This window comes from Panthera tigris, chromosome D2, assembly GCF_018350195.1.
Source record: "Panthera tigris isolate Pti1 chromosome D2, P.tigris_Pti1_mat1.1, whole genome shotgun sequence".
Taxonomy (NCBI): Eukaryota; Metazoa; Chordata; class Mammalia; order Carnivora; family Felidae; genus Panthera; species Panthera tigris.
The window spans coordinates 81,158,660-81,180,220 of record NC_056670.1 but is presented as its reverse complement, the minus strand read 5'-3'; the positions used below and the strand labels follow the sequence as shown (position 1 = coordinate 81,180,220).

General features: G+C 43.5%; 1 protein-coding gene and 1 long non-coding RNA gene across 4 annotated transcripts in view; one reads left to right on the top strand and one right to left on the bottom strand.

Moving 5' to 3' along the window:
- Positions 1-607: 607 nt before the first annotated feature.
- LOC122231741 lies at positions 608-18,390 on the bottom strand. Its single transcript, XR_006208983.1, has 3 exons — positions 18,350-18,390; positions 6,175-6,331; positions 608-797 (listed from the first exon to the last, which is right to left on the bottom strand). It is a non-coding gene; the product is annotated as an uncharacterized LOC122231741 (long non-coding RNA).
- An 85-nt stretch (positions 18,391-18,475) lies between these two features.
- Positions 18,476-21,561, top strand: part of CD2H10orf90 (chromosome D2 C10orf90 homolog) — a 264,239-nt gene continuing 261,153 nt past the window's right edge. For all 3 annotated transcript variants that reach the window (XM_042960027.1, XM_042960022.1, XM_042960021.1), the window contains exons 1-2: positions 18,476-18,753; positions 19,615-19,707. The gene's annotated coding sequence lies outside the window, so the exon portion shown is untranslated. The remainder of the gene's footprint in view (positions 18,754-19,614; positions 19,708-21,561) is intronic.

Sequence of the window (21,561 nt, the reverse complement as noted above, 5' to 3'; positions counted from 1 at the left end):
AGCCAGCCAGGCGTCCCCCATTTTACTTTCTTTTTTGCTCTGATGCCTCGTATCTTTTTAACTCCTGCCTTAGCATCTAAATATTGATATTTTTTTGTGTGTTGGAAACTGATTTGTGTTCATAGTTCCTCCACATGTTATTTATTTGCTCCTCGCTATGACTGTATGAGGAGGTCAGGGCAGTTACTGTCTCTACTGGTCTGACCAGTGGCCTGAACCTGGGACATTGAGTGATTGACCACAGTCACACAGGGACTGAGCTGGGGCCAGGAATGGACTCTTGATGTAATTCTCTTTCTGTAACATGAGTTGCACGATTAGATGTCACACTCGATATCTTTCTGGTGCTCAGGTTTGAGACAGGAGAGTCCAGGCCTTCAGGTTGAGGTTAGGATTTGGGGTCAGGCCTGCAGCAGTCAGGCTGAGTATGTTCTCTTACTAATTACTCTGAAGAGTGGGACTTTTGTTTTGTCAGGTGTTATGCTCACGACGGCGTTGGGCAGGTTTTGCGACCGTGTACGTGATTGGACTCATATACAGGGTCACGCAAATCCACCATCTGATGAAGAAGTGCCCACAAATAAGGGGAAGGCAGAGCAGAGGGAGGTAAATTGTGCCAAACGTGTACTTAGCATTACACTGGGGGCAGTGCCACAAGCGAGTCAGTCCAATCTATTTTTCTGATAAATAGCTGTTACTGTTGTCATTGTGCGACATCAGGTCCCCTTCATGCCTCCATTCCTTTGGTAAGGAATCCATTAGTCTTGCGTGAACCTTCAATTATCCCGCTACACAGTCTGTGGGAAGCAAAGTTATTTCAGCCGATGGCAAATCTCCTTTTTACTCTCCTAACTATTTAGGTAGGAATAAGACCCTAGAACACTAATAATCTTTTCTAACATCACATAAAATATTGAAAAATCTTCTGTGGATTTTCTGTACCATCAGCACATTGATGCCTGTGTGCAGGATCCATCCGTGTCTACTCACTCATTCCAAAAACTTCTGCAGAGCACCTACCACATGCCAGGAACCAGGCTAAATCCTGGGTACATTGGCCCTTCTGGCAAGGGGTGCAACTACCTTGTTGAAGAGATCGGACACAGTTAGGGCGATCAACCCCAACCAGAAGAATGTTACTAATAATACCATTGTCACGTTGCCTCTACGGATGACAAGCCCACCAAAGAGCTTGGAGTTTTTAAATGTTTAACTTAAAAAATTTTTAAATAATTACAAAGTTGTGCAGAAGTTGCAAGAATACAAAGAGCATTGGCTTCCTGGACCATTTGAGAAGACATTGTTGAGTTGATGCTCATTTTCCCTGAATACTTAGGGGAGTTCTTTATAGGGAAGGCAGCATTGACCTGTATCTTAAGAAATGAAAACACTTAGGATATTTGAAGTGGGCAAAAGGGAATCCCAGAGAAAGGGATTCGTTTGGACAAAACCAAGTACTTGGAAAATTACGAAGCACAAATAAATGACAGTACAACGAAAAGATCAGATCGTGTGTCACTTAAGACTCTTGGTTGGAAGTGGCAAAGTCCAACAGTCAGCTAAGGATAAGAGAGACCTATTGTTTTACTCAAGGGAAAAGTCAGGGTACCTTTAGACGCAGCTCAAAAATATGGCCCAACCCTATTTCTCTACATGTTGTCACTTGGCTTCATTTACGGGCTTCCTCCCAGACAGGCTTTCTTTTCATGATTACAGAAGGGCCGCAACGTCTCCAGACCTCACATTTTGCAGCAGAAAATAGTGTGTCCTTCTTGGGATATTCCCAGAAAGTCTCCCTCTGACTGGTCACGTGCATGTCCTTGGACCATACAGTGCATCAAAGGGAATGTGACTTATGCACTGGTTGCCTCAGATCTTGTTCACGTGCTTCACCATCGAAGCTTATCCTCTGGGAGGAGGCCGGGTCTTGTCCAACAACAAGGAGCGAGAGCTTGGTAGAGGTGGTTTCCCAGAGGGAAGTGAAGGTATGGATGGAAAGGAAAGTAGAATAGATTTCAGGAGGTCACGTCAAAAGGGCTGATTGTGTATAACAGGATATGCCAGGATAGGCTCACTCGGGATGTCTTGAGGTCGGCTTTGATGTCTGTTCAGGGTGGTGGTGGCGATGATGGTGATTTTCTGTGCTAGACATTGTCCCATGCCCTTTACTCACACAGAACTAATTTTTTATATGTACCCAGCACAGTCCCCAGCTGGGCCTACATTGACCACTCAATAAAATCCACTGATTTTGCCACTGTTTGAAGATGCTCAAAGACACAGCTCCAAGGACCGAGTGGCCATCAGGCATATAGGGAATCATTCCTGTAGTGTATTATATGTTTTTTTTTTAATGTTTAATTTTTTTTGAGAGAGAGAGAATGAACAGGGGAGGGGCAGAGAGAGAGTGGGAGACAGAGAATCCTAAGCAGGCTGCATACCCAGCTCAGAGCCTGATGTGGGGCTTGATCTCTCAACCATGCCATCATCACCTGAGCCAAAATTAAGAGCCATTTACTTAATTGGCTGAGTTACCCGGGAGCCCCATCTCCCATTTAAAATGTTTGAAGCTCCTAAGAGACAGCCCTTGCCCATCATGCCTTGAATAATTCAGGATACAGGGGATTTGGATAAATCCTGCAGGACAGGACTTTTCAGTTAATAGCAGCTTACTGGGGCTCTTGGGTGGCTCATGAGCATCTGTCTCTTGATTTCCATCCAGCTCAGGTTGTGATCTCATGGTTGGTGAGGTCGAGCCCCATGTCAGGCTCTGAGATGATCGTGCGGAGCCTGCTTGGGATTCTCTCTCTCCCTCTCTTTCTCTGCCTCTCCCTCACTCATACTCGCTCTCTCTCAAAATAAATAAACATTTTTTTTAAAGTAGCTCACTGAACAGAAATTAGAATTATTAACTTTGATGACCTTAGATGATAATTCGAAAGTTAGTTACCTTCTTGGTATTAACTGGGAATAAAATTATACAATTTGAAATTAGATGCTTGGGAGAAGCATCGGAGTGGGAAGAAGGGCCTGCTAGCTAATTTTGATACTGTTTGTAGCAGAGGGTCAATAGACAAGAGCTCTAAGTGAGGAGGAATTAAAAATTATATAACAATATTGGTATAAAAGTAGCTACTTTTGCAAAAACACAAGCCTTCCTAATTTCCAAAAGATAAAGAATAGAAAGATTAAAAAAAACGGAGAGATCACATATTGAAAGACCATTATATATATTTCAATATACGTGTCTATGTGTATATAGGGGTATATATACACGTGGGTAAATGCACAAATACACAATATGAAGAAGAGGCAAAATATGTTGATTATAATGTAAATGGGTTTAGCCTATCAAAAGAAGGCTTTATAGTTCTGGCTGCCAAAGGAGAATCTAACACTGTGCCCCTATAAGAGACGCTCCTAAAATAAAAAGAGAGAGAGAGAAGAGATCTAGGGAGGTTAACAATTAAAGAATGGACAAACGTTTAGTATGCAAAATCATGATTAAGGAAAATAAAAAGGATAAAAACGCAAGAAAGAAACCTGGGTGTCTGGGAAGGTAGCATCCAGATCAGAAAGCATGTTAAAAGACCGAGCAGACAGTTTATGATGTCAAGGCTGCAGTTCACGATGAAGATACTATAGTTACTAGTATTTAGGTCTCAAGTTACACAGCAACTATCTTTAGAATTTCCTTTTTAAGTGTATTTATTGAGAGAGAGAGAGAGGTAGACGGAGAGGGAGAGAGAATCCAAAGCAAGCTCCACGCTGTCAGCGCAGAGCCCAACATGGGGCTCAGTGTCATGAACTGTGAGATCAGGACCTGAGCCAAAATCAAGAGTTGGACACTTAACCGACTGAGCCACCCAGGCACTGCACAGCAACAATCTTATAACATAGAATCTATGAAAGATTGTAAGAGAAGTCATCAAAGATGATAACATTAAACTTAACACACTTCTCTCCACTGAAGGAATACCATGTAGACAAAAACTCAGTAAGACTGTAGGAGACCCAATCAGCATGATCATTGAGGTAAATCTTATGGATGACCTAAAGAACAAGGTAAAAGAAGATGCCTTCCTTTAAAGTACACAGGGAAGAGGCACCTGAGTGGCTTAGTTGGTTGAACATTGGACTTTAGCTCAGGTCATGATTTCGTGGTTCTTGAGTTGGAGCCCCACGTCAGGCTCTGTGCTGACAGCTCAGAGCCTGGAGCCCGCTTCCGATTCTGCCCCTCCCCTGCCCACACTCTGTCTTTCTGTCTCTGTCTCTCTCTCTCAAGAGTAAACATTAAAAAAAATGAAAGTACACATGGAAAATTAAGAGAATTGACTCTTAGCCCACAAAGAAGATCTCAATGAATTTAGAGGAATAGAAATAATGCGAGATTCTCTGACCACAAAAAGCTAGAAGTTGACAGCATTAACAAACCAAAACATCCTTCCATGACAAGCACTGGCAGGAAAAGCTACAGTCAACAGGTGAGACTGCACTGAACTAAAGACCTTCTGCACAGCAAAGGAAACAAATTGAAACAGCATCCTCCAGAATGGGAGAAAATACTTGCAAACCATATTCTCTGATAATGGGTTAATAAACAAAATAACTGAAACAACAACATCAACAAAAACCCCACCATCGTCACCAAAACAACAATCAAAAGGTCCTCTGTTAAACAACTCTTCGGTCAAAGGGAAAATGCAAAATGAAATCGGAGACGTTCTTAAAGGTAAGTACAGGTACAATTATGACCTGTTCAAGTCTATGGGACATAGCAAAAATAGTTACCAGCGGAAACTTGTTGCGTTAAGTCCATATGGCAGTAGTAGTAAAAAAAATCTTTTATCAAAAAAATGCTTATTTATTGAGAGAGAGAGACAGAGAACACGTGTGCACATGCGCATGCCAGTAGGGGAGGGGCAGAGGGAGCAAGAGCGAGGATCCCCAGCAGGCTTCTTGCTCAGCATGGAGCCCAATGCAGGGCTTGATCTCAAGACCCTGGGATCATGACCTCAGCTGGAATCAAGAGTCAGATGCTTAAACAACTGAGCATGGCAATAAATAAATAAGTTAGGCACCAATGCAAAAAGCTAGAAAAAGAACAGACTAAAAGAGAGGGGAAGGTAGGGTTTGATAAACATAAAGAAGTCAGTACATCAGGAAATGGAAAAGCAATAGAAATCATGAGGGAATCCAAAAGTGGGTTTCGTTAAGTAAAAACCAACAAAATGGACAAACCACCCACTTACCAACTTAAGAAAAGGATGGAGAAAACAGAAATTTACAACCTAGGAGTGACAAAGGGTGAAACTCAAAAATAAAAAAATCGAGAATACTTCTTACACCTCGAGGGGAATAAATACGAAAACGTAAATAAAATGTGAAAATCTGTAGAAAAATGCAACTTCTTGAAATTTAACCTAGGAAAGACACTAAATCTCAACAGAATGATTACCACAGAAGAAATAGAAAAATAAAGAATTATCTTCCCCAAGAAGCACCAGGTGTAAAAACACCTTGCAAGTTCACATAATCCCAATACCTCCCTAATGGTTCTAGGGGGTAAAAAATGAAGAAAACCTTGTTGTAAAGTGAGCCTGTCATTAATCCTCAGATGTGAAAAGATTTCGTTGAAAAATAAAACTTCTGATTTGATCTTGCTTATAATTTTTTTTAACGTTTATTTTTGAGACAGAGAGAGAGCATGAATGGGGGGAGGGTCAGAGAGAGAGGGAGACACAGACTCCGATGCGGGCTTCAGGCTCTGAGCTGTCAGCCCAGAGCCCGACGTGGGGCTCGAACTCACAGACTGCGAGATCGTGACCTGAGCCAAAGTCGGACGCTTAACCGACTGAGCCACCCAGGCGCCCCTGATCTTGCTTATAAATAGTGATGATAAAGTTTTTAAATAAAAGGTATCCAAAAGAACCCAATAGCACATTAAAGGAACGATGTGTTAAGAACAGAGGAGATTCATTCCAGAATGCAAGGAAGGTCCAGTATTGGGAAATATATTGCTATGCCATACTGGCCATAGAGCTAAGGGGCTAAAGCATATGACCATCTCCGTAGATACGGAGGAGGCACTGGACAAAACTCAATACCTGTGGTAGCTCCTACAGGTGTCACAACAAAGGACCATGGTCTGGGTAGTTACCTCCTCATACTTACAGATGCTGGAAGTTCAAGGTCAAGGTGTTGGCAGAGGGGGTTTCTTCTGAAGCCTCCTCCCTTAGCTGGTACATGTTGTCCTCCTTGTTGCCTCGTATCACCTTCCCTACGTGTGCATGCACTTCTGGTGCCTCTTGGTGTGTCCAAGTTTCTTCCTCTTGTAAGGACAACAGTCAGATTGCGTTAGGACCCACCCTCATGGCTTCATTTTAACTTAGTCACCCTTTTAAAAGTTTTTTTTTTCCTCCAAATATGGTCCTATTCCGATGTACTGAGTTACAGCTTCAACATATGAATTTGGGGGGGCCATGATTCAGCACATAAAATACTCCTTTGCTTTATCAGCAATTATCCCTATGGTCATATAGGCACTGATGGATGCTTTCATCACAGGTAAGACATATATGCCTCAGACCAAAGTTAGCTTCTTACTTAATGGGAAAAAAACACTTGGGGCTTTGCTGCCAAAGGTTGGAACAAGAAATAATGTCCATTGTCTTTACTGTCTAATATTGTTATTAGCCAATGCAATCAGACAAAGCAAAGCACTCGCAGCATGGATATTAGGAATAGAAAAATATTTTCATTTATAAATAATATGGTTATGTGACAACCCGAAGAGCCAATGAGAAGCTGCTATAAAATTGTAATAAAATTTAGTAAATTAACAAGGGATAAAATCACACAAATCAACAGATGTCTCGTATGTAAACAAAAACCAACTTGAGGGCATAATGGAAGACAAGACTGCGTTTACAACGGTGAGAAAGACAATGAAATGTGTAGATGTACACCTAGCGAGAAATGTCCAAAACCTGCATGGAGTGTGTAAACCCTGCTGGCGGATACTAAAGGGGCCATGAGCAAATGAGAAAATGTCCCATGATTTGGATGGGAAGACTCATTTCCACTAATGGTCAGTTCCTCACAGGTCAATTTGTAAGGCGAAGGTAATCTCAGAAAACTCAGTGATGATTTTTTAAACTGGACCGAGACAGGTCATGTATGAAGTTTATTTAGAGCAACAAATGAGGAACATTCACTAGAACTGGTGGGACGTGAGTTCTAGGGGTGAGGACCAGAGGTTAAACACGCTATGAAGCTTCTAGAATTAAAAGACTTAGACATGACATAAAGCTTCTATACCCAAAACAGAGTGGGGTTGGCACATTCCTAGACGAATGGAACAGAGTAGAAAAATCTGGAAATAGGCCCACTAGCATATGAAAATTTAGTGCTTGAGAAAGATGGGATTTCACGCCAGAGTCCTCAGAACTTCTTAGTTCTTTGGTTAGAGGAGTTTGCGATTACAGGGTGTTTCAGATTGGATACTGTTCCCCCAAATTTCATGCCCTTCCCTAAACCTCAGAGTGTGATGTTATTTGGAGATAGGGTCATTGCAGATGTAATTCGTTGAGATGAGAGCCTATGGATTACAGTAGGCCCTTAAGTGAACATGACTGGTATCCTTGTGTGAAGGAATGCAGAGACACACGGGAGAGAGGGCCGTGTGACAATGGAGGCAGAAGTTGGGTGATGTGTCTGCAAACCAGGGACACCAAGGATGGCCAGCAACCCCCAGAGGATGGAAGAGGCAAGGAAGGATTCTTTAGAGCCTTCAGAGAGAAGGTGGCCCTGCCAACTCTTTGACTTTAGGTTTGTTGCTTCCAGAACTTGGGGAGGCTAACTGTCCGTCGTTATAAGCCACTTGCGGTGTGACGGTTTCATTACAGTGGCCTCAGCACAGGAATACACGGGGTGTTGAAGACAGAAAGGCTACTCCACAAGAGCTGGGGCCTGCCAGCCTGTGGGGACCTTGGGAGGCAGGGAGTCAGGGGCCTAAATACTTTGATCCTGTTCCTTTCCCCTGCTCGCTTTGAGCTATCTAGTATGGTGGCCATTGCCACGTGCAGCTAATGTGCACTTGAAAAGTGTTTAGTGCAGACTGACATGTGCTGTGAGTGTAACATACACCCTGGGTTGTGAAGACTTAGGAAGAAAAGATTGTAAAATACGTCATCAGCATTTTTTAAAAATATTGATTGCAAGTTGACATGGTAATGTTTTAGGTATGTTGTCTTAAATAAAATGTATTCTTAAAATGAAGGTCACCCATTTATTTTCACTTTTTAAAAATTGTGTCTTATTTGTGAGTTTTATTTTTAAAAATATGGCTACTAGAAAACTTTAAATGACACCTGGCCCACGTTGGTGGCTTGACTTATTTCTGTGGAACAGCACTGCTGAAAAAGGCAGAGGGCAGGCCGTTCTGCTGAGATTGTCCATTATGACAGCTTCCTGGGCCCAGGACAAAGGGACTGGGAGCAGGAGGAAGGTGGATGCAAAGAGGCAGACACAAGATATCGGACACAAGTACCTACTGTGTGCCAGGAATGGTTTTAGAGGCTGAGAATAAAGCAGTGAAAAATCCAGATGAAAGAGGGTAGTGCCTTGGGGTGGGAGCAGTGGGGATGGGGAGAGAAGGACAGATTTAAGAAGTAGCTGGGAAGCAGAATTGATGGAACTTGGAAATTGTCCTGGGAAAGACAGAGGAGCCAGGTTTGTAGACTGTGTAAGTCAACAGCGACGCCGTTTCCCGAGGCTGGAGGAGCTACAAGGAGCAAGGGTGGTGCGCGAGAGGAGGGGTGGTTTCTATTTTGGAAGTGATGAGTTTGTTTGTGAAACCTGGTTGAGTACATGGAACCGGAGCTTAGGAAAAAATATGCGCTAGAGATTCTGATTTGGAAATTATCAGCAGATGTTACAAACCGTTGCATCTTTAACAGTTTTGACAGCAGTTATTTGAGACACAGACACAGGGGCCACAAGCTGCCCCATTCCACCTTTCCAGTCGAAGAAACACTTGTAATAATCGCAAAATTTCCCTGTCTAAAGACATTCTGAGATTATTTATATAATAACAAAATACACATATTTATGATTATATGATTATAATATCTCACAAAACTTAGCGATAGGCGTCTGAGGGGTTCATATTTGTACCATTACACGTTGTCCTAAATCTGAGCACTGGAAAATTATGGGCCAAAAATGCTATGGGTGCTAATAGGCATCTCATTATATAGCAAACCAAATAGCTTGTAAGAAATTAAAGTGATAATGATGAACTCAAACTAATAAAGATTTCTAATTAAAATGGAATAATAGCAACTACCGACCACAACAACTCAAGGCAGTGTTGACAATACGTTAATGACAAAGCATTGTCCCTGAAAATTCCAAGGGCTCATTTGCACAGGAAGAGGGAAAGAAACAATACTGTTAGGCAAAATCCTCAGTAAATTCTAATACAAGGCTGATTTAGTTTAAGAACTCCAAATTTAGAAACACATTTCATGGGTACCTCTTTGTCCTATAAAAATAAAAGACTTTGGAACTGCCTGCCATTTGCCTGTTAGAAAAGAAAGTGATTTGTACAAAACCGTTTGCACAAAAGTATTTTCAGCCTGTCCTGTCCCCTTCCAAGGGGGATCCTGATGTTTTGTGTGTGGGTCTTTGCTGTGTTCGTCTGTGTAGTGAGTGGAGAAGGAGGGAGGAAAGCTAGATTGATTATATAAGAAAATGGGAGAGAGATTTGTGGAGGAAAGGTGGATGCCTAAAGCCAAGATGGGCTGGAAGGGTTTTTAGGGGGGAGGTGGGGGGGCAGGATGCACAGGAAAAATTAGAGAAAGGGGAGAGGTTTACAGGATGCAGCCACCCAGAGGGGCGGGACTCGGAAGGAATTCAAATCCTCCCAGACAAAGCTAGGCAATGTGGTTCCCTTATTTGCACCGCACTTGGGAGCCTTCACTAACCACCAAAATGGCTTTTCAAGTTTTGGCTGTCGTTTTGTTGCTGTTACATCTCTACTGGGGTAACTGGAAGAGATCTCACAGCCTCTCAGAGATAGGGTGAGACATTCTGCTGTGGACGGTGGTTGGATGTCCATGAGTTGACGACACGGCTCCAGGTGAGGACACAGCCTAGGGATCTCATGCTCGGCAAATGCTCCAGCCACCAATCCTTGAGGACCTGCTGTCAATGACTCTGTGGAGGCTGCATCTTTGGGAGGATCCTTGTTCTCTCCGTGGCTTGATCGAAGTGCTTTGATGTGTATCTTCTCGTGTTCTGCGCTGACTCAGAAAAAGCAAAGCCCATGTGGCATGAAATCTGTAACGGCTACCACCTTGTTTTCAGGGTCCCAAGTTCATCAAGCACCCAGCTTACTTCTGCTCCCTTTTGCTGTTGAGGAGTGAGAGCTAGAGCCTCATGTGATAGATTTGGCTGACGCCTATGAGGAAAACCTGACTTACACAGGTAAATAGCTGGAAAAAAGATGACTATTCTAATAGTCTTTACAAGTAATTGGGGCAATTCTTCTATGTCAAAACTTGAAGGTAGTTTCTCAAAAGCTAGTTGCAGTGGAATGATATCAATGAACTGTTCATTCTCTGTTATGTTAAAATCCATTTTTCTATCTTGTACTTTAAATGGATCTTTTACCCATACATGATTTTGTAACACGGTGCACTGGTCACTTGGAAAATGTTGGCTCACCTAGTTAGACGGTTCTTCTGGATGTTGATATATTTCATTAGACACTGTCAAGAATTACATTTATTAATATCAGCACCAATCACATCAGAAGAGTGTTTAAATATATTGGAAGGCTCTCCATCTCATGGTGGCATATGCACGTTTTCCAAAATGTAATTTTCACTTGAAAGCTTGAATGTTATTATTGGCAACAAAGAGTATCAGTTGTTTTCCTTGAAGTGACAGGTGCATTTCATTCACCCCAGAGAAAATATCTGCCAGTTACCCAAGTCTGAAGACCATAGTCTGTTAGAAGCTCTTTCAAGTAGAAACTGTTCCATGAAAAAAAAATGGCTAGTTCAGCATGCAACTCAAATAATTATTTGAGAACTTTTATTCAAGACAACTATTATCCTTGGGGATATGTAGTTCCCACATTTTCCCCAAGGGATATTTAAAGATGTGTTCTTACAGGGAGAGACAAAATTAATCATCTTTACTGTTTCAAGAACATTTTTGGGTGAAACTGGCTTATTTTTTTCTTTGAGTGCTGCTGGTGTCCGACACAGTGCCGAGTGGTGGTGTTTGGTGCCATACGACCACTGGTTGCTGACGCACCAATAGTTTTACTCCCACTGTTTGCACCATCAGCACGAATGTCAACAGAGAGGAAGACGTAAATGGTATCTTGGTAGTACTTTGAAAATTGTTTTACTCTCGCAGACTCTCTGAAAGAACCTCAGCACACCCAGGGGTCCACAGACCCCACTGGGTGAGGTGCTGGTGGAGTTGGTCTTTGTTATTCATGGCTTCAATATTTGTGAGTTCATCTACATACTGAGATTTAACTCCCAGCCAGTACTCACGGCATGTTTGTGGCTGTTTGTGGACAAGCACGTGCCCATAGTGGCTTCAATATGAGTGGCTCGATATGCACATTCCTGGCTGAGGCGGGACAAGGTGACACTCTGCCTTCTTGTTTTGGGGCTTATACCATAAACAGGGATCCTTTATGCAATTAATTTAGTTCTTTTCTTTTAGTTTTGTGCTCTTTCTTGTTAATTTCACTGTTTAAAATGGCCCCCAAGTGTAGTGCTAAAGTATGGTCTTGTGTTTCCGAGCACAAGTAGGCTGTGATGTGCTTTTTGGAGAAAATATGTACGTTAGATAAGTTTTGTTCAGGCATGAAATAAAGTGTTTTGCCCAGGAGTTCAATGTGAGTTAACTATATATATATTAAATGAGGTATCTTTAAACAGAAAAGCGCATAAAGCAAGGTTACATAATGATCAGTTGATGAGAATATTGTGGCCAGAGAGGCCAGTTACCTGTTTGTAATTTAAAATAAAATTGGTGGGCACGTTGTTGATGATCTCGATTCCTTGAAAGACTTTGGATCACCTTGAGCAAGTACAGCTGTTTAAGAACTCTCTGACTTAGAAGTAATTTGTGAGAGATTTTAAAGACTTACTGAGGTCTGTTCATTTTGAGGGACAAGAAGCAGTGGGGAAACTGAGGAAGGAAAAGTGCAGAACATCCATGATTGTTCAGCTCAGATTCTTCATAGTTTTTGACTCCATCTTTGGAGGAGAGAGGCCACAACTTATAACATTTGTGACTTAAAGACGTCCCTTGTCTCCTGCAATCTCATCAGATTGCATGAAGAACCTAAAACAAACACGCTTTAGTAACACTTGCCATGGTGGGACCACACTGTGACGTAAGCCATGATGCATACTGTCTTGTTGGCTTGGACGCTAACCTCATGAGGTAGGATGTCTTCTCCCCATTTCATAGATAGCAAACTGATGAGCAAACTGTAGAAGCTAAATGACTTGCCCTATGTTACTCATCCTGTAAGTGACCAGGCAGGTTCCCACACCCAGCTTCTTTGACCCCCAAGTTTGTGTTCTTCCATTGGGCAGTGTTGGGAACAGTTTCCCAGCAGATCTGGAGAGGCCAGCAGAACTTATAGAGCCTTTTGACTCGCCTAAGGTGCCAGCACTCAGTATGACACCCAGGAGCCAGACTTGGACCGACCATTCCCATTTTGACATGTTGGTTGCTTTACTTTCAATGTCACGTACTCTTCCACTGGGCCTCCCATTTTCCAGTGCCATCAGTGATCAGAGTTACCTTGTTCTTGGGTGGGGCCAACCAGAGAAGTCGGCCAGTGCCCAGCGCAGGAAAAAGCAGCCACCACCAGAGGGCACTGTGACCCTTAGTGGTTGGTACCTGAAGGACAAATGGCCCCAGCCACTTTCGCAACAGAGAAAGGTGATTTCTCTGAGATTTACATTCTCTTTTGGCCCAGACGTTGCCTTGTGAGGATAAATCACAGTGGTTGCTGCATGTTATAGAATCCTTATGCGCTCTGCTGGTATATTGCAGTTGAAAGGATACGAGCCACGTTGACGCATTTTCCCCTTCCACCTACCAATGATGGATGAGGATGGCTGAGGCTGCCTTTTCCCAAAGCACAAATGCATTCAGGGGCTCTCTTTAGAATCTGCCGTTCAACTGATTCCAACACTAAAATATAATAAGTGGTGTCAGAGAAAGTTCCCAAGATTGCTTGGGATCAGAAGCAAAACCCTAGGCCATCCTGGCCTTTGTTGATTTTAATTAAATATAGTGTTCAGGTGTCAGAAGCTCAGTCGACTAGAAGGGGAGTTAGAGCCCAAGATGGGGAAAGCAAAGATTCCTTTACGTAATGGGAACTACCATCACCTCTTGTATCAAGCAGCCCCTATGTAACTGGCTTAAATTCTTCTGACCAAGATGGGATTAGAGACTCTGATGTTTAAAACTATAATGTGATTTGAACGTTATGGAAAGGAAGACAGGGGATGTGTAATGGGCCAGTTCAGCCACAATTTGGTCCATTGTTTTTCACACTCTGTTCATGGGCAACGTCTTTGAGGAAGGAAAATCTTGGCAAAGACATCACACAAGATGACTGGCACTGGCCAGTGGTATGTCATTGTCCATCCAAGAACAGAGGCAATGCCGTTGGGCAACACTCCACCAGTCCTGCTGTTTGACACATGGTGCTCTGGTCTGTCGGTGGGGAATTGCCCTGAATAGGGCACCCTCACCGTGTGGATTCTGCCTAGGCTGCACCACTCCCTTTCTTGTCAAAACCCTTGGGCTAGTTCTTAGCAGATTATATAATAAATGCTCCCTCCCATGGCTCACCAAGTTTCCAGTCAAGGTACTGGACTTCAGCATGGGATGACCCTTTCCATAGAGATCTGCATTTTAATAGGAGATTTAGGAATTTTAAAAATTATAAAATTAGTCCGTTCTAATAAAAAAATGTAAATCTCCTTTATTATCCCCTACCTGTCAATTATATTCTCCAGGTATAATCACTATTCATAGTTTAGTGTGTATTCCTCCAGAACATTTTCTGTACACATAGAAACATCTATTATGCATTGGTACATATTCTTTTAATTTTTGTTTTTTAACAAAGTTGTGTATAAATTCTCTATAGTGGTCACCCGCCCCCCCCCAATAACCAGGCATGGGTGCCCATCCAAGTGAGAGAAACAGCTACCTTGTTCATTTTAACTGCTGCATGGAGTTCCATAGCATGGGGGGGGGGTATCATAATTTATGGACCAGTTTTTATGGGTGGGCTTTTAGGAGGTCTCCAGTTTTTTTGCCATTGTAAACAAAGCAAATACTTTTGGCTGCATGGAGTTGCTGTGCATTATTACTGGTACGAGGCCTTACCAAAGCAGTCCCAATGTATTCTCAGTAGAGGAATTTTGAAGAGGAGAAGTTTTAATGCCAAGAAAAGTGACTGTGAAGCAGTGGGTTGGGCTTGCTGAGTGCCAGGCTAGGGGAGGCTGGTCCTACTGGCAAAGGAGGAAAATGGTGGCCTCTTGGCCTGCTAGGGTAAGTAAGGGTGTCTGTTCAGCCATAACGGTGGAATCTGCAGTGTGCTCCCTTTGCTTACGATGGGAAACATTACACGTCCACAGACCCATCTTCCACCCCCTTAATTGCAAAAGATTCATTAGGGGGTGCCTGGTTGGCTCAGTTGGCAGAGCATGTGACTCTTGATCTTGGGGTCGTGACATCAAACATCCTATCTTACACCTCATAAAAGGCCTGAATAATCTCACACTTGCACATTTTTGTAATTGTAAGACCTGATGCCACATTTCCAGTGAACTAAAATGGCTTTCCAAGATAGCACCTTCTAATGGCATGACACCAACAGGAAAAGTTGAAGGCAGAGCAGTCAGTTTCAATGGTATCTGACAAAGCTTAATTAATTGATGTGTCGATGAAACCATTTATAGGGTGCCTACTAAGGGCCACACAGGGTGAAGTGCTCAGTATACAGAGATGGTGAAGACAGTCTGTGTTCTCAGAGCTGAAAAATACGCCATTGGAGCAACGTGGTCCTGTAGCTAGGTGAGGTCCATCCAGCTCTCCCTGCCCATAGGTGCACTCACCTATATGGAGAGCACCGTTGAAGATGGCACTTATCTTTGCATCTGCTGAGAACATCTCCCAGTGCAGAACATTGATGAGACCCCCACTGGCTGCTCCAGTGGAATCACTGCATCCCTGGGCTGGGCCTTAAAGTTAATAAAGTGCATGAGAACCACCCAGTGAGGTCAATGTCAAGTGGACACTCAGTACATCATGGCTGACTGGCCACAGACTAGCAGTGACTAACCGGGAAGCCAAGTTGTGCATACAGGTGAGCAGTCTTTGGCCTCTGGTGGGGCCTCCGTGCTTGACCCCTCTGGCCTCTGGTGGGGCCTCCATGCTTGACCCCTCTGGCCTCTGGTGGGGCCTCCAGACTTGACCCCTCTGCATAGTGTTCATCCAAATTTGACAAAGGGCAGGATTCTTGCATCTGAATCTCTCAGGGAAACTTGTTAAACATGAGGACTCCTGGGCCCCAACCACAAGGCTTGTGGTTTAGTGGTTCTGGGATGGAGTCTAGGAATCCGTGTCTTTAACATGTCAGGTCATTCTTATTACCATTGGGCTGGGGTGGGGACGTCCCAGGTTGACGACTGGCCAAGGGGCTGCTTGTGACCTCCTGACACGTTCTTTCCCCCTTACCTTCCAAAGAATATAATAAAATTTGAGTTAGTTACCAACTTTTAAAGATCAGGATTTTGTTTTCCTGAGTCTTGAAGTGGATGAGGGTGTAAAGTGACTTAGAGAAATAGCCAAAGTGCTCCTAAGGACCCTTTGATGCTCAGGACTGGAAGAGCTGAGGCTCTGAGAGGGGCAGGGTGGGATATTGGGATTGACTGAGAGCAGTTGGATCCATGGAGAGCTAGGAAATTCATTCTCTAAAGAAGCTGGGGTGGAAAATATCTAGGCTGCAGACAGCAGGGCTGAGGCACAGAGCTGGCCGTCAGGGATTACGTGAAAGTCTATGTCTGGAGCTTTCTCTGGAATATTGCAGCCAGGCTGTGTCCCCAGAGAGGACACTAGAGGATTCTACTGTAGGGGTGTAGGAAGAGCTCCAGAGAAAAGACCCTGATCCCCTGGGCTGAAGCCCACTGGTCAACAATCACAAGCCTCAGGTATAGCCTTTTCAGACCTTCCTCTTGGATATGAACAAACAGCAGAGGACGACCAGAACTTGAGGAAGAAATCCTGCACCATGAAAGTGAGAGACACCAGCAAACAAGTAGAAGAAAGAGATCCCAAGGAAACATGATTGTAGGAATCAGCAAACAATTTCACAATTTACTTACTATTCTCAGATCAGAGACACACTGCATCCAGAAACCAGGAGCAGGGGCTAATGGGAAAGGAATCCTCAGGGAGATAGAATGAGCTCTTGGAAACTGAAAATATGGTAGCTATCCGTGAGCTTAGAGGAAGTGGACAATAAAGAATCCAGGAAATATCTCCCAAAGTAAAATACTACTAAGAAAAGAGTAATGGAGGGGCGTCTGGGTGGCTCAGTTGGTTAAGTGTCCAACTTCAGCTCAGGCCATGATCTTGTGGTCTGTGGGTTCGAGCCCTGCATTGGGTTCTGCGCGGACAGCTCACAGCCTGGAGCCTGCTTCAGATTCTGTCTCCCTCTCTCTCTGCCCCTCCTCCACGCACACTCTGTCTCTCAAAAATAAATGTTAAAAAAATTTTTTTAAAAGTAATGGAAAATATGTAAGAGTGGGGGCAGGAGAGAGTGGGTCTAGGAGTCCAATATCTGATTCATAGGAATTCCAGGAAAAAAGAAGAGAGAAAATGGAGGGAGGGAATTACTGAAGATAGAACTCAAGAAACAGATTTGAAGGACATGAACCGCTCTACTAAAAAGCCAAAGCAGAATCAGGAGTGACGACGATACTATCAATAGTCATAAAACCCAATATTTACTGATTTTGCACTATGTGCCAAGTGCTGTTCTGAGGGCTCTGATGTATTATCTCATTAATCTGCACAACCGCCTTGCAAGAAGGACACTCATGCCTGTTTTAAGAGACACACTATTAAGTTACGTGCCCAGGATCACATGGTTCATAAATGGCATTGTGGGGTTTTGGGCCCCAGTGTTCTAAACAACATCTGCCTGTGTCACCATAACATGTCAGGACACCGTGCCTGAAGAGAAGACCCTAACGTTTGCAGGAAGAGACAGAGAAGTGGGACACAGCCAAAGGCATGTGAATTGGAGAGTATCGGATTTATCTAACACAGTCTTAGAAATGGGAAGATGATGGAGAGATGCCTTCAAAATTCTGAGGGAATATGGTTTTCAAGGCAGAAGTCTATACCAGCCAAATTCCCAATTGAGTGTGACAGTAGAAGAGACACATTTCAAGCATGTGAGGCTCAAACAGTTTACCTCTCAAGCACCCTTTTTAGGAAACAACCAGAAATATGCTTCAGCAGAACAACAACCGAGAAAAACATGGAACCCCAAAACAGGGAACCCAGCCCAGGAGGAGGCCTGGGGGTGCCGTGGGGGGAGACCGAGGTCACTGAAAAAGGATGTGGCCATGTGGGGAGAGGTTGGGTGCTGTGAGAGCTTAAAAAAAAAAAAAAATCCTCAACCTCTGTGAATGCAGGAAATAATGAAACTAGAAAACAGCTGAATAAGCATACTTTTCAGTAATATGGAAGAAGCTACCAGAAGAAATAGTTAAAAGTGGTGGTCGTGGAATGGGAATGGTGGGTGGAGGGGCCACGACAGGGGCCGCCGTTGTTATAAGCCTTTGATTTTTTTGAGTTTTTCTTTACTTTTGATTTTTTAATTTTTTAATTTATTTGTTATTCTTTAAAAGAGATTTTATTTTAAAGAGAGAGACAGTGTGTGCAAGCGGGGAAGGGGCAAAGAGAGAGGGAGAGAGGATCTTAAGCAGGCTGCACGCTCAGTGCGGAGCCCGACATGGGGCTCGATCATCCCACAACCCTGGGATCATGTCATGAGCTGAAATCAAGAGTCGGAGGCTCAACCGACTGAGCCATGCAGGCACCCCACTTTTGATTTTTTTAGAATAGTTTTAGGTTCACAGCAAATCTGAGCAGAAGGTTCAGAGATTTCCTACATACCCTCCACCCTCACATATTCCTCCACAATCTACGTCCCCCACCAGGTGGTATATACGTAACAACTGATGATCCTTCATGGACCCGTCATAGTTACCTGCAGTCCGTGGTTGACATTAGGGTTCACTCTTGGTGTTGTGCATTCTAAGGGTTTGGACAAATGTGTGGTGACATGTATCCACCATTATGATGTCATAGAGAGTAGCTTCCCTGCCCTGCCAATCCGCTGGGCTCTGCCTGTTCAACTCCCACTCCTCTCTCCTGGGAACTAATCTTTTCATTGCCTCTGTAGTTTTTAAGTCTTTGATTTTCCAACTATAGGCATGCATTAAGTTGATTAAGAAAAATGCAGTGGCTTTCACCTAAAACACGGACATCTGGCTTCTTTCGAAATACCAGCTCAGGGCTGTCACCGTGCCTGGGAGCTTTGGATGAAGCTCCATAGCTGGGCATCCTTTTGGATAAGAGTTGTCCTTCTGAGTTTGCTATTGCCCCAAACAGGTCAGCGTTCTTCATTTATTTTACTTCTGTGCCTTGTAGGCTTTGAGTATGTGCCTTGTAGTCGAGTGAATCTCCTCTATACCCTGCTCAGCTGTCAACCTGCCCAGGAGTAAGTGTGTGGAAGGTTCATTAGGGAAAGGTTCTTAGGTGCCACTGTTGAGGCTGACACCAGTAGTTCCCCCCCACACAGGGGTCCCATTCCGTATCCCAGAACAGTTTGCTAAATCATGCTGTTTCCAGAAAGCCCCAGTAGCGGATTACATAAGTGGGATTAATGCTGATTTAGTGAAATCCCACTTTGAGAGACTCATCTTGCAGGCAAATGCATTCAAGCCCAATACCCTTAATGGGGGTTGTCTCTACTGAGCAGGTGGCCCATCCGTTCTGCTTTCAGGAGCTTCTCCTACAGCAAATCCACCAGGATGGCAAGGACGAAATCGTCTAGTTGGAATGTTGTCAGTAGGAATTATGAAAAGTGTATTTCATGCCCCCAGGAGTCGACACTCTGGTTTTAGTGGAGTGCTACATAGATCTTTGATCTTCTGGTGTGTTGTTTAAAGGATGATTGTCATTCTCGCAAGAGGAACAAGAACTCATGGGGCCCTAGATCAAGGTGGTCCTGACATTCAAAGAGAGCAGTAGGGATTCCTTTTGGTTAAGACGGCAAGAAAGACAGAGTGCACAAAAAAGCAGCTGTAGCAGAAGCCAGTTCAGTGTGTGTGAATCTCCATCTTGAGAGGTAGCAGCTTAGGAGCTGGTTGGTTAATTTTTCCTCTTAAATCCTCTGTCAACAACACCAAGAAAGTTTCAGACTAGAGGCAACTTTGATGGGCTTTTCAAAACTGCATGCTCTTCTTTTAGTAACTGTATTGCAACCAACCACTCCACATGGACATCAGTTTCATTTAAAAAACGTGTCAAGAACAAGAACCACTATGGGAAAGACATCTAAAGGTTAGTGATGGGAACCCACAGCCTTGGGCGTCCCAACAGTGAGTCACCGACAAAGCAAAGATTTGAGCGCAAGTTTCTCTGGGCCCCCAACAGAAATGTATTACATTAACATGCTCGGGAAATACTAACAAATGACAAAGCACAACCAAAGGATTTGTCAAACTCAATATACTTCAAATACACTTTTCTACAATTATAAATTATATTGCTGATTTAATATTTGAGACAGTGGCTGATCACATCTGCTTGGGGAATTTTCCAAGCCGAAATTTCCCCACTTTTGAGCCATGACCCCCTCCCTCCCCAGAGTTGTAGATGTGACTAGTGCCTAAATTCAGCTTCACCTTGGATGTGCTTTGGACCTGCTAATTGTCACTCTCCTTCATATGTTCTCAAGCCAGACTGGGAGGCAAACATTATGGTTTAGCCACACAGTGAGTGATTTACTAAAATTAGTTCACTTCTGTTCTGAAGTGCTGATAAGGAATTTGTATGGGGATGAAATAAATAGATGTGTATGATATTAATCTAATACGTCAAGTCCTGTGTAATGAAGTATGGGGCAAGGAAGATAATAGCAATGTTCAAAACCTGGAAAGAGCTGATGCTCTTGAGTTCTCTTTGTGTTGGGTTTGTTTTCTTTATAAATCGATCATAAGTATGAAACGTTTCTTTTGAAAAAAATACTTGAACTTTTTTAAAAATGTTTTTATTTACTTTTGAGACAGAGCATGAGCAGGGGAGGGGCAGAGAGAGGGGGAGACACAGAATCTGAAACAGGCTCCAGGCTCTGAGCAGTCAGCACAGAGCCCTACGCGGGGCTCAAACTCACGGAGTGTGAGATCATGACCTGAGCTGAAATCAGACCTACTCAACCGACTGAGCCGCCCAAGCGCCCCCCCAAAATACTTTTTTTTTAATAGAGAGCGAGTGAGGGAGAGGGGCAGAGAGAGAGAGAGAGAGAGAGAGAGAGAGAGAGAGAGAGAAGCTTAAGCAGGCTCCACACTCAGCATGGAGCCTGATGCAGGGCTCGATCCCATGACCCTGGGATCATGACCTGAGCTGATATCAAGAGTCAGATGCTCAATTGACTGAGCCACCCAGAGGCCCCATGAAATGTTTCTAAGGCACTGATCATGCAGGGTGGGTGAAGAGAACCCCTAACTAGAAAATGCCTCCCTCCATTACTCAGTATTTTCCTAAGTATTTTCTGTGGGCCATCCATATCAGCATTACATACAGAACTTGTTAAATAAATAGATTCTGGTGGCTACCTCCTGCCCCCAGGCCTTTTCTGGGGGAGAACCGGGGAGTGTGCATCTTATAGCAAACCTCCCAGATGATTCTCAAGTACGTTAAAGTTTAGGAATCTGTGGATATTTCCAAAGGCCCTACATGGTGCTATAGATGGTGGGAATGAGACAAGAGATAATAGCAAGTTTGGAGTATTCAGCGTCCAGTCTGATGGACGGAGTCACAGGGGCAGCGTGTCACCAAAGGCTAAATGATTCAAACCCTGAGGACATTTAAATGGTGAAAAACACGTATTTGTTTCTAGTGAATGCCTCATGTTTCAGCTTCACCTCGAATGACATCGAACGAGTTGTTTAATCTACTTCAAACCCAATTTTGTTTTTCTCATTAAAGAAAGCAGTGGCGGAAAGAGGTGAATTTTAATCCTCACCTGCATTTAGTATGAAGGCCAAGGACAAGAGGGTCACTATAAAAGATGAACATTTTGCTAAGGTGTAGATAATTTGAATGCAAATGCATGGCAACCTTTTGAGAAGAGAAACTCAGAAGCTGGGACTTCAGTGGGAAAATGGATAAAATCTGAAGATATCCACAACAATG